Below are 16953 nucleotides of genomic sequence, written 5' to 3'. Positions count from 1 at the left end.
TTAATATGTATGTTTTCAAATACATAAAATATGTAGCTGCTTTAAAAGCAGTTTTTTAAATAAAATCTCTCACTTAAAAATCAAAATCCAGAATTTGGCTGCAACCCGTTCTCGACTCAAGTCCATTACATCCAGCGGTCGACCCCACAGACGCATTCATAAATTTTTACATGCTGTTCATTCAAAACGTGAATTTTCTCAAATATAAATTATTATTATAATATATTAGCATATATATATATATATGCTAATATATAACACTAGGCATAGGTTAGGTTAGGTTAGGTGTTTAGGTTCTGTTGGCGATTATTTGCATTTGTAGTACGTGGGTGAAGCATTTATTGCGTTGTGATTCGAACAAAATTCGTCAGTGAAGCACTTGTTCCGGATATGTTCGAACGTCAGCAGTTGTGAGTCGTGTGTAAACCGCTTTTCATTCATAAACAGGGGGTTTGTCGGGTGCATGGAATCACTTTTGGATCTTTGTTTGGAGGACGGGCTGAGCATTTACAGCGTTGTGGCTCGAACAAAAGTCGTCAGTGAAGCACTTGTTCCCGAGTGTTCGGACGTCATCAGTGGTGAGTCGTGTGTAAACCGTTTTTCATTAATAAACTGGGGGTTTGGCGGGTACATGGAATGGACTTTGGCCTTTGTTTAGAAGACGGGCTGGGAGGCTCCAGTTAAGGATTGGTACCCGGTCAATCTTGCCCGGCCAGGATACGAACCTAGGCCAAAGCGTTCACGAAGCGCCAAGCGAGTGTTTCACCACTGTGCCACGGGAACTGCATATTTAGACTTTTAACTAACACTAGGGTTCTGCAGAGTAATTTTTTTTAGTCTTCTATACCTTATATAATAAAAAATTTGTAATTCATCGTCAGACACATTTGAAAACCCATAAGCTACATATGAAAACCTTCACACAATTCACGACGCTTTTGAGGTTGTCAACTGCAGCATCAAAAGTCCTGTACTCTGAGAGCACCTCAACACCCGGGACTAAATTACTGAACTATATGTTTAACGGATCTCTAACTCTGTCCATGGAGAACAGAAAAAAATATAAATATGCTGGTTAGCATTGTACATGTGTGTCCACGTCTGTGGTAGTAAAAAAAAATAAAAAAACGTTCACAAATAATTGTACGTGTATAATTGGACGACTTGAAGCTGGCATAATTCTATTGACTGACATGTTAATATAATAATAATTACGATTTTTTTTACCGTTATATAGACCTGGAAACATGACGAGGCCAGATGTTTTCAGATGAAAAATATTCAAATGTATAAATGTAAAATTAAAACAGCACAGGATTTCTAATATTTAGCCTCAAGATTTACCAGGTCAACTGAGGCATGAAGGAAAGAAAAGTTTTCAGACTATCATCAGTCTTCAGTGATTTAAACTCGAGCAGTTATAAATGACTTGGTCGTTTCTTGAATATTTTGGATCATTTGTGGACTCTAACGTGGACTGTCTATAGAGTCCACAACTGTATATATATATATATATATATATATATATATATATATATATATATATATATATATATATATATATATATATATATATATATATATATATATATTGAACTATGACTATATATATAACTGGACTATATATGTGGACCCAAAACTAAGAGTTAACAGCACATTTTTTGGAGAATAAACAGGGAGTAATAAATAGGAATAAACATAAATAGGAATAAACATAAATAAACAGTAAACAATATGCTCCAGTACTGATAATCTTATGTTTTATTAGATTATCAGACCGATATAAATACTCTTCAAATTAAAGTCTGAACATACAGAATTGATCAGGCATAGATTACACAGTTAGCTTTATCTGGGCGTAATGTGAAAATAAACATTGTTCAAACGTTATCAATAAAAAGAAGTCAGATGAGGAAAGCATTGCAATTGTACCAAACTTTAAGAGTTGAACGAGTTTAATATATTTTGTTGAACGTGATTATACAGTCATGTGGAAAATATATGAGTACAGCCTAGTGTACAATAAGCTAAATACTTGTATTCAGAGTAGATGAAAATTCGTCTAGTTATATATAATTCGTTACATGTGAATTAGTCGACTAGCAAATGCTGAAAATATATACATTTCTTCATATATATTATCCCTAACCCTCCTTTTAAAACTGCAATGAACAACATATCTTGAATGAATAATAAATCTCATTTAATCAACAACTTATCAACCAAGATAACATCCACAGTTTCAAATGTGTATATGATAGAGCCCAGTAGGCTCAGGAATCTGTACACCAGTTGAGAGGCGGGACCAAAGAGCCAAAGCTCAACTAGGTGAGTACAAGAAGTACATTTGTAAATATCCATCCCTATATTTTTAACTTCAGTAATAAGAACCTTAAAAAAGAAGGTTCTAAACCTTCAGAACCTTCATTTTTAACTTCAGTAATAAGAACCTTAAAGAACCTTTAGTATTATTCAGATAAATATAAAAGAATCCAAGTATCAGACTCTTGAATGTGTTTGCTAGTCCGGCTGACGGGACAGCAACATACTTACGACAACATGGTCTCTGTATCAAAAGTAATGCTTTCTGTTTAATGTTACTTTCAACCCGATACAACTATTCTGGAGGGTCGTATAGCCGTATTTGGCGTTGGAGATGGCATACTTGCATTGAGTATTCATGCAGCACAAGACAAAGAATCCCAAATATAAAGAAAAAAGGGGTCACGTGTAAGACATGGGTGACAGTTTATTTGGGTCCTGACATCCGGGGCCAAATTCATGTTTCTTAAGACATACAATACTTCATTACTCATCTTATGTCTACGTCAAACGTGGGAGCACATAACTGTGTATACCAAACCTTTGTTGTACTGTATATATTGTTATTTCATTGAAGAAAGTAAACCATCAGTAATGTGGTAAGAGCTCCGCAGAAAAACATTTGTATCTTTGAAGATTAAATTAGCCAGAAGAAGATAAAATTCTTGAACCAAATTCTTTATGATTCACCCAATCTGGCGATCGGCAACCATCATATCTAGACCTTTCTTGCTAGTATTCCACCCCAGACAGTGTGCTGCACCTCGAGATGCGCCTTGAAGATACTGCAACAAAAAAGTAGTAGGTCACAGCTGACAGGTTATAGGATCTCTCGAAAAAGTGTAGGATTCCCTCACAGAGCCAGACAGTGTAACGCACCCGGAGTTTGCCAGTGCAGACTACTGATCACATGCCTCTGTATGACTAACCATCCTGTGTGATGGGGATTTTTAACATCACATAACGAGTTTTTTTGACACGTTGTACTCTCCTTCATATAGTGTGGGGCAGCTGCACAAATGCAGATATACCTAATGTGTTAATAAAAAAAAGGCCAGACAATCTGAGAGTGGAATCGTCATCCGACGTAATCTATTATTACTTGATAAAAACACGCTATAGCGAGTTCTGCCACTTGCTATCCAACCCAGAAATTCCAGTTGTCATAACTCGCTATCATAAGCACCAGAATGGTCTGAAATAAAGTAAAAGCCGGCCACTGTTAAACTGACATATTTCCATAACAATAATGACAAAATAAGTAAGTGCCACCAGTGTTACTCAAAACAACATGGTATAATTTGTTAAGAATAAAGTGGAACTCGAACTGACTGAAAATGTTCTACATTACTCTTAAAAAGTTATATCCCACCATCAAAACAAAAGGCCTGCGGGGGAACAATGTGCTTGTACCAACCCGTTCTCGCACTTTCGTATAGTCAATAATGACATTAAATATGTGCATATGTGACATACTAAACATACTAGTTTTCCTTGAAAAGCTTCATAGAAAACACCGACCTTACCAAACCTTCTTAGTATGTTAAGGTAAGCATCTTATTGCTTCGCAATTACAATTATTACTTAACCTATTATAGGTATAGGTTAAGTAATAATTGTAATTACGAAGCAATAAGATGCTTATCTTAACATACTAAGAAGGTTAGGTAAGGTCGGTGTTTTCTATGAAGCTTTTCAAGGTAAACTAGTATGTTTAGTATGTCACATATGCACGTATTTAATAAGTCAATATTGACTGTAAGAAAGTGCGAGAACGGGTTACTTGTACAAAACGTGGACTAGTCTGTAACAGCACGTATTTTGTCATTTTTTCAATCGGACTGTTCGAAACGTGCAGCACTTACTTCCAGCCTGCACAGTAAACACTTCCTAAACCAATGTAAATCAAATCGATTTTATTTAAGAAAAATCCGTTTGTTATTACACCGTATAAACTTTATATATATAAAAAGACTTCAACCTGTTGGTTCGTTGCCAGATGTATAAGCCAAATACTGCCTCAACGTCGGCGATAGTCAGTATATGTACTATTTTTCAGGATTTTTCTTTTTCTTAATAGTAGGTGCAGTTTGCATGAAAATTTTCAGGATTAGGGAAGGGGTTGAAAATGGCTGGTATTGTTTATGTCACCATGAGCTTCGATACACTAGAATTGTAGTTATCTCTACGTTATCTGTATCTTTTAGGATTTTTAACTGGTCAGTGCACATGAGTAACTGCTCCCTCAATACTACACAATAGTGGAGATTCACTTCAGAATAAAGCTGCACCTGTCTCCAACCTGTCATCTACAACAGTTGCCGGACTCCCGGGTACCCGGAACACCTGTAAGGAAACGAGCCCAAGCGTCTCTGTCTAGCTCGGGAATCGAACTAGACACATTTATATTATGAACCAACTGTGGTGCATAGTGTTTTCGATCATTCCCGAAGATGTCCTTGACATGACAAGAGGGAGCGTTGGATTCCGCTGTCGTAATAAAGGGACTGAGAAGTTGTCCGCCCATAATCCAAACAAAGGAGTGCCGGGTTCACGACATACAAGTCGAATACCAACTTATTAAACTTCTACATACTTATTTTTTTTTACTTCTAGCATGTACTGGAAGTTGGGAACTGCAGTGAAGTTACTATATATGGAAATACGTGAGAAGGAATTGTACAACCCTGAAGTTCCCGAGAATAGGAGTCAGGGAAGAAGCGACAGGAATGAAGACACTTTGCGATGGGAAGCTTAAAGGAACAAATCCACAAGGGTCGTGGCGAGGGTTCGAACCTACCTCCAAGAGGATCCCAGACGTGCCTTAATGGACTGAGCTACGACATGGTTATCTTGAGGTTATCTTGAGATGATTTCGGGGCTTTAGTGTCCCCGCGGCCCGGTCTTCGACTAGGCCTCCACCCCCAGGAAGCAGCCCATGACAGCTGACTAGCTCCCAGGTACCTTTTTTACTGCTAGGTAACAGGGGCATAGGGTGAAAGAAACTCTGCCCATTGTTTCTCGCCAGCGCCCGGAATCGAACCCGGGACCACAGGATCATGTATCCAGCGTGCATGGTATAAAGAATTGCAACCGAGGAATCAACTTGACCTACCACGGATCCTGCAGTCTCTCAGAGACACAAACCAGGGTTTTACACAATTCCCCCATGAGAGCTCTGCCAATAAGCTATTCTACCTCTTCGCCCTTACTTTATTACACACAGAAATCACAAATCCCTTGTGGATTTGTTCACTTGACGCATCACGCTATTGTGATGTCTGTGTTTTTTTTGGAAGTTTAAGATTCAAGCTTAGATACGAGGTCAGGTGAATATGTAGATGCAGACAACTCATTGACAGAATTGTCCTGATGATAGGAGACATTTGGTCAGTTTGCTTAAGCGCATAAACAAAACTCCAGGGAGTCAGCACCGCTCCTGTGCCAGGTCGCTCCTGTGCCAGGCCCGCTACGAGGCCCGCCTCGTAGCCTGGTGGATAGCGCGCAGGACTCGTAATTCTGTGGCGCGGGTTCGATTGCCGCACGAGGCAGAAACAAATGGGCAAAGTTTCTTTCACCCTGAATGCCCCTGTTACCTAGCAGTAAATAGGTACCTGGGAGTTAGTCAGCTGTCACGGGCTGCTTCCTGGTGTGTGTATGTGTGTGGGGGGGGGGGGAATAGTAGTTAGTAAACAGTTGAGAGGCGGGCCGAAAGAGCAACGCTCAACCCCCGCAAACACAACTAGGTAAAACTAGGTAAGTCCACTACGGGCTCACCATAGCCCGTGCTACTTGGAACTTGTTCCGAGTAGCTGAATCTAAAACAACAACAACTAATTTGTATAGATTTCCTCTCAGCTGCTGAAGGTGTTGAACGCTTCAACGAAACGCGTTCGTTATCTATCTGCGTCAGGCCCAACGCGGCCTCGTCAGGCCCAACGCGGCCTCGTCAGGCCCAACTTCTTGATAACCAAAATAACCTGAATGTCGACTCCACAAGCAACTAAGTTCCTCACCAATTTATGCTTGCGGGGCTTGAGCTTCAACTGCTGTGGTGCTAGTTAATAACGGGTTAATGGCTTTAATGGAGTCAAATGAGGGTTACAAAATATGAGTTAACATTTCCACTTGCTACAAATTTCCCCCTCAAGTGTCCCACTTAAGTAATGCCATTAAAATGACACTGGTAAAATTACACATAATGAAAACGACGACGATTCTCTGGCGTCATCAGGCTACGCCTCTCTCTGGACACCTTCCATGATTTAAATTAAATATAAACTGTCATTAGCGCCAGCACTTCACGGTCCAGAAATATTTAACACAATTATCTTCAATTTAAACAAAATATACCTTATCTCTTCACAGTTTGCAATAACGATTTGTTAACATCCATTTAGTTTGATCGTAAAGTTTTCACGAGTGAATTGGTTTAGACCTAATTGTTACAAGTGTTAAAATCAGGGGAAACTGTAGGTGATGGCTGTCCAATTAATATAAGAACGTAAGACTAAAGGAAACTATAACTTGTATCTATGTCTACTCAAACTTATTCATATGTGTCTAATTTCTGCTTTAAGCAATCCAGTAATCCCACGGACATTATGTTACACGGGAAGTTGCTCCATAAATAAGTAATTCTTATTTCCAAACCAGTATTTACCCAATTAATATGCATAGATTAGCCGAGCGTTCATCAAGCGAGCCTCGCCGCCCCCACACTGACCAAGTAAGTCTCACCACCCTCACACTGCCCAAGCAAGCCTCGCCGTCCCCCACACTGACCAAGCAAGCCTCGCCGCCCCCCACACTGCCCAAGCAAGCCTCGCCGCCCCCCACACTGACCAAGCAAGCCTCGCCGCCCCCCACACTGCCCAAGCAAGCCTCACCACCCTCACACTGCCCAAGCAAGCCTCGCCGTCCCCCACACTGACCAAGCAAGCCTCACCACCCTCACACTGCCCAAGCAAGCCTCGCCGCCCCCCACACTGCCCAAGCAAGCCTCGCCGCCCCCACACTGCCCAAGCAAGCCTCACCACCACCACACTGACCAAGCAAGCCTCGCCGCCCCCACACTGCCCAAGCAAGCCTCGCCGCCCCCCACACTGCCCAAGCAAGCCTCGCCGCCCCCCACACTGCCCAAGCAAGCCTCACCACCCCCACACTGCCCAAGCAAGCCTCACCACCCCCACACTAACCAAGCAAGCCTCGCCGCCCCCCACACTGCCCAAGCAAGCCTCACCACCCCCACACTAACCAAGCAAGCCTCGCCGCCCCCCACACTGCCCAAGCAAGCCTCACCACCCCCACACTGCCCAAGCAAGCCTCACCACCCCCACACTAACCAAGCAAGCCTCGCCGCCCCCCACACTGCCCAAGCAAGCCTCGCCGCCCCCCACACTGACCAAGCAAGCCTCGCCGCCCCCCCACACTGCCCAAGCAAGCCTCACCACCCCCACACTGACCAAGCAAGCCTCGCCGCCCCCCACACTGCCCAAGCAAGCCTCACCACCCTCACACTGCCCAAGCAAGCCTCGCCGTCCCCCACACTGACCAAGCAAGCCTCACCACCCTCACACTGCCCAAGCAAGCCTCGCCGCCCCCCACACTGCCCAAGCAAGCCTCGCCGCCCCCACACTGCCCAAGCAAGCCTCACCACCACCACACTGACCAAGCAAGCCTCGCCGCCCCCACACTGCCCAAGCAAGCCTCGCCGCCCCCCACACTGCCCAAGCAAGCCTCGCCGCCCCCCACACTGCCCAAGCAAGCCTCACCACCCCCACACTGCCCAAGCAAGCCTCACCACCCCCACACTAACCAAGCAAGCCTCGCCGCCCCCCACACTGCCCAAGCAAGCCTCACCACCCCCACACTAACCAAGCAAGCCTCGCCACCCCCACACTGACCAAGCAAGCCTCGCCGCCCCCATACTGACCAAGCAAGCCTCACCACCACCCCCACACTGACCAAGCAAGCCTCGCCACCCCCACACTAACCAAGCAAGCCTCGCCACCCCCACACTGACCAAGCAAGCCTCGCCACCCCCACACTGACCAAGCAAGCCTCACCACCGCCCCCACACTGACCAAGCAAGCCTCACCACCGCCACACTGACCAAGCAAGTCTCTCCCCTCCCAACCCGTCCTCGACTCAAGTCCATTACATTTAGCGGTCGACTCCACAGACGCATTCATAAACTTTTACCAACCCGTTCTCGCAAATTTAATAAGTCAATATTGACTTATTAAATATGTGCATAGGTGACATACTTAACATAATAGATACCCTTAAAAAGATTCATAGAAAACACCGACCTTACCTAACCTTGTTAGTATCTTAAGATAAGCATCTTATAGCTTCGTAATTACAATTATTACCTAACCTATTATAGGTATAGGTAATACCTATACCTATAATAGGTATAGGTTAAGTAATAATTGTAATTATGAAGCAATAAGATGCTTATCTTAAGATACTAACAAGGTTAGGTAAGGTCGGTGTTTTCTATGAATCTTTTTAAGGGTATCTATTATGTTTAGTATATCACCTATGCACGTAGTTAATAAGTCAATATTGACTTTACGAATTTGCGAGAACGGGTTGAAGTACATGGTGTTCATCAAAAACGGGAATTTTCTCAAAATATAAATTAATATTATAATATATTAGCATATTGTGCATATATAGGCATAGGATAGGTTAGGTTTGGTGTTTAGGTTCTGTTGGCGATTATTTGTATTTGTAGTACGTGGGTGAAGCATTTATAGCGTTGTGATTCGAACAAAATTCGTCAGTGAAGCACTTGTTCCGGATATGTTCGAACGTCAGCAGTTGTGAGTCGTGTGTAAACCGTTTTTCATTCATAAACAGGGGGTTTGGCGGGTGCATGGAATTGTCTTACACCAATTAACACTTTTAACACCATTTACTTGAAGCAAAGGCTTGCCGTTTAATATTCCTTATCGAATGCAATCTATTTATATGACCATTGACTGTGCAACAAAGGACAGTGTCCTGTAAATAGCTTGGTAATATCATACTGCAATTACCTTCTCATTAGAGAAGGTAACTGTGCGTCCGTCATGCACTGTGCACTTGTGCAGGTGTTTGTTGCCAGTGACCCCAGTAATCTCCGTGACTCAGCTCTCTCACCCTCTGCACCTGGACAAAAGAATATCCTCTCCTATCCCGCGGTCTCTCAGCGAAACAAAATATTCCCGCTACCATCTCCTGACAAACTGCAGCCCAAGGGCCAGATTCACGAAGCAGTTACGCAAGCACTTACGAACCTATGCATCTATTCTTAATCTTTGGCGGCTTTGTTTCCAATTAGTAAACAATTAAGGAGTTTGGAAGCACCAGGAGGCTGTTCATAACAATAACAACAGTTGATTGGCAAGTTTTCATGCTTGTAAACTGTTTAATAAATGTAACCAAAGCCGTCAAAGATTGAGGAAAGATGTATACGTTCGTAAGTACTTGCGTAAGTGCTTCGTGAATCTGGCTCCAAGTCTGTCTACAATGAGATAATAAACTTTAGGGGGGGGGGGTTAGAAATAGCCTAAGCTACTCTATCCCTTTGAGATGTATTTCTTATCTCAGTAAACATACTTGAACTTGAATAAACTCTAATTGATTTTTAAACATGCCCTCAACAGATATCAATTACCTATTTCTGGCCAGCACATATTGTCATACGCCATATACGAAAAAGTCACATTAGTTCCTCTTGTTTGAAAATGAATCCCTTGTGCCAGGTGGGGAGTGAGTGGCGGCGGCCGCTGAGAACCGCCCCGCAGGATCACACACACACACCACCAATATTTATGTATCGATATATTTATATTACCGAGAAATTCCTCGGCATTATTATTACGTCACTTGCTACCAGCGGTCATTGTATTGTTTGTTAAGCCGCTATTGTTTGTGAGCAGCTCAAGGGTTATGAAAGTCAGGCGGGGAGGCTGTGTGGCTGCCTCGTCCACCGGTGACGGCCACGCGCCTCTAATGTAATCAATGTAACAATATAACATTTAGTCAAGACTAAATCTGCCCGAAACGCTTTGCGTAATAGTGGCTTTAGGCATTGTATGTACTAGCTCTATCTATAAAGCCAACAAACTTTGTAAAATCTCTTTATGTATGTACCTTTACCTAAATAAAGATTATTATAATTATTATTATAAAATTCGGCTTGATACAGTGTTTGATTGGAAACTAAGTTGGTTATTCGGCGTTGCCCGGGTCGACTTCTGAAGGCTGTGCCATTTATGCGTGTTAGAGGCCCAGGTCGATCCTCGTATCTATATCATTAAGAATGTTTGAGAGTTTGTCTGTCCGCGGTTGGAGGGTAGACGCTTGGTGGTAGCCTCGCTCAACTTGGCAGGGAGAAGGGTTTGGGGTACGGGATGGACATAGGCCGACCTTGATCTATGTCTGCACTGGTCTTCTTCCATGCTGATCACATCATGTCCCTCTTCCCCTCCCCCACCCCCGTTCTTCCCCCTATGGTCCCCCACTTTCCCTGATGTTGATTGTTTACAAAACGCAAAACTACAAATAATTTGTTGTATTTTCATTTTTTCTCTGGGCATAGATATAATGTTAATATATTTTCCTTCTGTTTTTTAAGTTATTTATGAAATAGTTTACGGTAGTTTCTAAGCGGACCTTACAATATATGCATATAATAATAAAAATAATAAAATTAATAATAATAATAATAGTATTTTTTTTATTTACAAGAAGGTACAATGGTTTGGTGAAATTACATTAGCGATATTTTTACATTCTTGCAAAGCCACTAACACACACAGCGTATCGGGCAGACGCTATATAAGTACTGAATAGTATAAAGACGAGTATGGGTTGCACAACAAGTATGCTTGCAACTTGAGGGTTGCTGAAACTATCCACTTAGTCCCGTAACAACGACAAAGCCCAGGCAGTAACTATCATCTCCCACGTCGCAGACAAGTCCCCGCAGCACCTGACATGTATTGACAAACTACAACATTATTTACCAGATTTGTTATGTTTTGTGAAGGTAAGAAAGCACGAGCTGCAAAAAGCGAGCATAGAACTTTATCGTACATCATAGAAAGGTCGACTAGGTTGAGAGTGAACACAAGTTTTATAAATTCAGCGAGCAGGTCCTAGCGAGGTACAGCTTCCTAGTTGGCAAACATCATTCTTGTCCATTAACGAGGCACGTGAAAGTGAAAGTTTACAGTGAGCAATTGTCACAGTTCACACACCACTTGACCAGCAGGTGCAGTGAGACCTCCCACCCACTGTGAGGCCACCCACCCACCCACCCACCACCCACTGCACCTGTACCAGCCTAAGGCACCGCCCCGCCCCCGTCCCCTTCTGCATGACCAGCAGGTGACGTGTGAACGAGTTTCCCTCCCAACCCCCAACACACACACACACACACACTGTGGGCTGTGGGCCTCGCGGCTGAGTGGACAGCGCTCGGGATTCGCAGTCCTAAGGGCCCAGGATAGCTTAGCTACAAATCGTGTCAGCAAGGCGGAAAGCCCGCCTGCTTTCATAATTCTCACTGTATTTCCCATTTCTAAACTTTCCTTCACCTGTGCCTCTCTATCCTCTCTACTCCAAAACAAAGGGCCCGGGTTCGATCCCCGGCAGTGGCAGAAACAAATGGTCAGAGTTTCTTTCACCCTGGTACCCCCTGTCCTCCTAGCAGTAAATCCATGTCCTCCTGGCAGTTAAACAGCTGCTTCCAGGGTACTCACCTAATTGTGCTTGCGGGGTTGAGCTCTGGCTCTTTGGTCCCGCCTCTCAACCGTCAATCAACAGGTGTACAGGTTCCTGAGCCTATTGGGCTCTATCATATCTACACCTGAAACTGTGTATGGAGTCAGCCTCCACCACATCACTTCCTAATGCATTCCATTTGTTAACCACTCTGACACTAAAAAAGTTCTTTCTAATATTTCTGTGGCTCATTTGGGTACTCAGTTTCCACCTGTGTCCCCTAGTGTGTGTGCCCCTTGTGTTAAATAACCTGTCTTTATCTACCCTGTCGATTCCCTTGAGAATCTTGAATGTGGTGATCATGTCCCCACTAACTCTTCTGTCTTCCAACGAAGTGAGGTTTAATTCCCGTAGTCTCTCCTCGTAGCTCATACCTCTCAGCTCGGGTACTAGTCTGGTGGCAAACTGTGTGTGTGTGTGTGTGTGTGTGTGTGTGTGTGTGTGTGTGTGTGTGTGTGTGTGTGTGTGTGTATGTGTAAGAGAAATATATGTAGTAGACATAAAAGAGGAAAAATAAATTGGTTAGAAAGACTGGGTCCAAGAGCTAATAGCTCCACTCTGCAGATACAAATAGTAAATATATATAGTAAATACACACATGACCAAAACGTTACGTACTACAGTATTCCTCTCTAACCACTTCGTTCCCTCTCACCATGGAGGCGGACACGGGTGTGGAGCACATGCTGAACCTCAGATGTGGAGCGGAGATTTTGCAAAATATACTATAAAATAAAAATGACGAGAAAACATTTTGAAAGATAATTAACACAATAATTATACCATTACGTTACATAAATTGTCCTGCGCCTGACAGCTTGATGGACAGCGCTTCGGATGTCGGAAAATCCAACACCATTTAATAATAATATCATACATACAGATAATAATTGCTGCTGTATTGTATAAACAAGTTAACCCATAGAAAATGTAACTGTAGTGGAATTTCCGTCTATAGAAAACGGAATATCATTACCACACACTATTATAAATTCACCACCTATTATGGTAGGAATTATTCTTAAATACATTAGTCTTTGGACTTTACCATCATAAAAACATCTCATATAAATTAACTTAATTATCAATATTAAAGTAGAGTAAATGTGACCCTTCTATCACTTATTGACATCTGGACAATGTAGGCCAGTGGCGTCAGGGTGAAGGAGGGGCAGCCATTGTTTATACTAGACCAGAGGCTCACGGGAGCAATTCGGCTCCTGTTAATTTTACTTGGACAAAGTGTTATGGAAACCAAAGGTGTACCATTATCAACACGCTGTCAACAAATTCAAGTTAAGTGTTCTACCGAAACCCATTTATCTTTCATTTATGGCCATTAATGTCAGTGGATATAGGGTGATCCAGTTAGAGCACGAGATAGCCTCAAACTAAAGGTAATTAAGCCAGGTCTTCATTGTTCCTTGTACAGTGTTTTCTCTGATATACCTGTCATATACTAGGATTCTGGCTTCACAGCTAGCGCCCTTTTGACAGGTCAAGACGAGGAAGCATGCTTTGTGCATCAGTTACCAGGGTGATGGAAGCTACCTCAAAGAGGGAAAATGTGGTGTCTACATCCTGGTTATACCTGGTGGACTAAGGCCTGCTGTACAAATAAGATAAGGAACCTCTTCAATGTATGTAGTCTAATACTGTAGTTTGATTGGCTGCATATATATAAATTCAATTAATATAACCCCCCCCCCCTAATGTGTAGAGGATCGATTTGTGAGATTATTGCAGAAATACAGTCCACTTATCATTATACAAATTGCTGTCGAAGTATATAAATTAACGTAAATATAAATTCATATAAATTAAATAAATATAAATCTCACAGGTCGGTTACCACATCGGATTCGTAGTCCTGAGGTTCCGGGTTCGGTCCCCGGTGGAAGTGGAGACAAATGGGCAAAATGTTTCTTTCACCCCTGATGCCTCTGTTATCTAGCAGTAAATAGGTACTTGAGAGTTAGACAAAAAGGAGGCCTGGTCGAGGACCGGGCCGCGGGGACGCTAAGCCCCGAAATCATCTCAAGATAACCTCAGCATTTTCATCAACAGCTTCAGGGACTAGTACCTCCTCTCACTCACTCTGAACACCCAGCTTGCGTAACACAGACCTGACTTCAACAGGATTGAATATGCTGGTCAAAGAGTCATCTTTCTGTGACAGTATTTCCTTAATTACAAGTAGCCAGCAGAGGGTCTCCCGGCTCTCTGCGGACCAATTGTATTCTGACCACCTGCTACACCGTTTATACAACACGCATTTTCCTGGCCTTGGTTGAATTTTCTAACAATCAAGCTTATGAGGAAAATCAATTGGAGCACCACGAGGGTTCAAGTCCCCCGCATTGCTCCATTTGATCATTGATATATCACGTTAGTGTGATTCCTAGTGCAATCAAGTATATATTTCTGGCAAAGTTTAAGTGGCCAGTGATAAGAGAATACCTCTCAAGAGACTTTATAGTGTTTTCTTGTGTGGGTGATTCCCTTCAGAGAGTTAGTTTGTGAATGATTTCTTCAAGAGTTGGTATGAACATCAGGTCAGGCCTGAGACTGCTATAAGTGCGAGGATGAACATCTAAAATTCGTCTTCAGCATTTCCTTTAAAACTTAACTTACCAAGGTCGACATTTCCTAGGTGCCGTTCTCTCTAACCAAACAAGCTCAGATATTGACTTTCAATAAATATTTGATCAGGCATCAATATAACCAAATGTACTTATTGATATATGTTTTGACTTTCAGATCTTTGATAGCATCGGAAAAATTGATAAATGGGCCATTTGAGGCTATATGCCACAGATGCTTTTCACAATACTTTGTTGGAATCTGTCATTTTTATTTAATATCCGGATGAAACGAGTCTAATGAGTTAAAAACAACTTCAGCACATTTGTAGAACTGAATGCAAGGATTGTATTCAGCAGTTATATCTCTGACATATTTCAATCAATATTTCCATAGCATCTTCAGATGGCGGCATAGAGTCACAACAACACACAAAACGGCCTTAGTTGTGCCTCTGCGACGCCAGCTTTATTAGCTCTTAACTCTTAACAATGAATCAAGATCAAGACGACAAATTTAAATATGAGCACTGCGAGCTGTACACATGAATGTTCCTCGTCGTGATTCTGTTGGCTGATTTTTGTCGAGTAATTGTGTATGAATTAATTTTGTCCTAGAGCCTCCGGCGCAGACACCATAGGTGAAATATTGATAGATAAGTCAGTTATTGACATAAGTCAGTATAAGTCAATTATTGATATATTAATAAGTAAAATCAAATAATTGATTTTACCGAGTGTAGAATGAGGTACATATTAGTGGTGTGTAGAGGGTGCACCTGAAGTTTTAGATACTGATGTTTGTGTAGGAATTTTCCTTCTGCTCTGATCTCAATTTGGGTGTTCTTTGTACAAAAAAGTTCAGAGCTGCTGAATATCGATAATCGCATTAAGTGGTGCAGTTTTAAGCGCAGTCGGGCCAAAGCAGAAAAGTCAAGAGTTCAATTCCCGATTTCGGGCAACGTTTTCCGTTTATCTGATGCCTCTATTCACATAGCATTATATAGAAACTCTGGAGTTAGGCAACTATTGTGGGTTGCTTCACGGGAAAAGGTCAGTAGTTGACCTAACAAGCCAACCCGTCCTCAGGGAGGAGATCGCTCAACGGAATTGATTGGGAAAGACTACATAATGGTGCTATAGCTATTGTCTATCCATGGTTAAGTTAGGTTAAGGTTACTTTAGGTTAAGGTTTCACTATGTTTTGTTACAATAATAAGTTGTATTATTGACGATAACGTGATATATGGAAATCGATAAGTATTAAAGTGTACCTTACAATTCCGTTTACAGAAAACCGAATTCTTCAGAGAAAATGTTTTTAGAATACACTTTTTATATTTTAATCCAACGATATTTAGTACAATTAAGTTATAACTTGAGAATAATTTCTGTTTAGAAAAAAAGATTCACTTGCACAGTTTACAGGTTCAGTTTACACGTAGATTATTACTGGAACCGAAATATCTTTTCAAACTATCACAAATATCTATTAAACTACCCAGGTGGTTCTGAAAGGGGGGAAGGGGAATTTCTCCTAGGACAGGCTGGGCTGAGGCACCCATAAGGCAACCCGTCCTCAAACCAAGTCCATTCCATCCAGCGGTCGACCCCAAAGACGCATACTACATATACAAATAAACGGCAACACAACCTAAACACCTAACCTAACCAGTGCCTAAATATGCACAGTATGCTAATATATAACAATATTAATTTATATTTGAGAAAAATCTTATTTTGAATGAACAGCATGTTAAAATTGATGAATGAGTCCTGGGGAGGGGGACTGATGAGGGGGGGGGGGGTGTTATATCGATGAATTTACCTACTTAAAATTATCTGTTAGATTAAGGACCTGTCCGAAACGCTGCGCGTACTAGTACTCACCTAATTGTACTCACCTAATTGTGCTTGCGGGGCTTGAGCTTTGGCTCTTTGGTCCCGCCTCTCAACTGTCAATCAACTGGTGTACAGATTCCTGAGCCTACTGGGCTCTATCATATCTACATTTGAAACTGTGTATGGAGTCAGCCTCCACCACATCACTTCCTAGTGCATTCCATTTATTAACTACTCTGACACTGAAAAAATTCTTTCTAACGTCTCTGTGGCTCATCTGGGTACTAAGGATTCCACCTGTGTCCCCTTGTTCGTGTCCCACCCGTGCTGAAGAGTTTGTCTTTGTCCACCCTGTCAATTCCCCTGAGAATTTTGTAGGTGGTTATCAGGGTAGGTGGTTTATCAGGGTTGTAGGTGGTTAGTG

The sequence above is a fragment of the Procambarus clarkii genome, chromosome 22, assembly GCF_040958095.1.
Source record: "Procambarus clarkii isolate CNS0578487 chromosome 22, FALCON_Pclarkii_2.0, whole genome shotgun sequence".
NCBI classification, from domain to species: domain Eukaryota; kingdom Metazoa; phylum Arthropoda; class Malacostraca; order Decapoda; family Cambaridae; genus Procambarus; species Procambarus clarkii.
The sequence above is the reverse complement of the archived record's forward strand: the minus strand, read 5'-3'. Positions refer to the sequence as shown.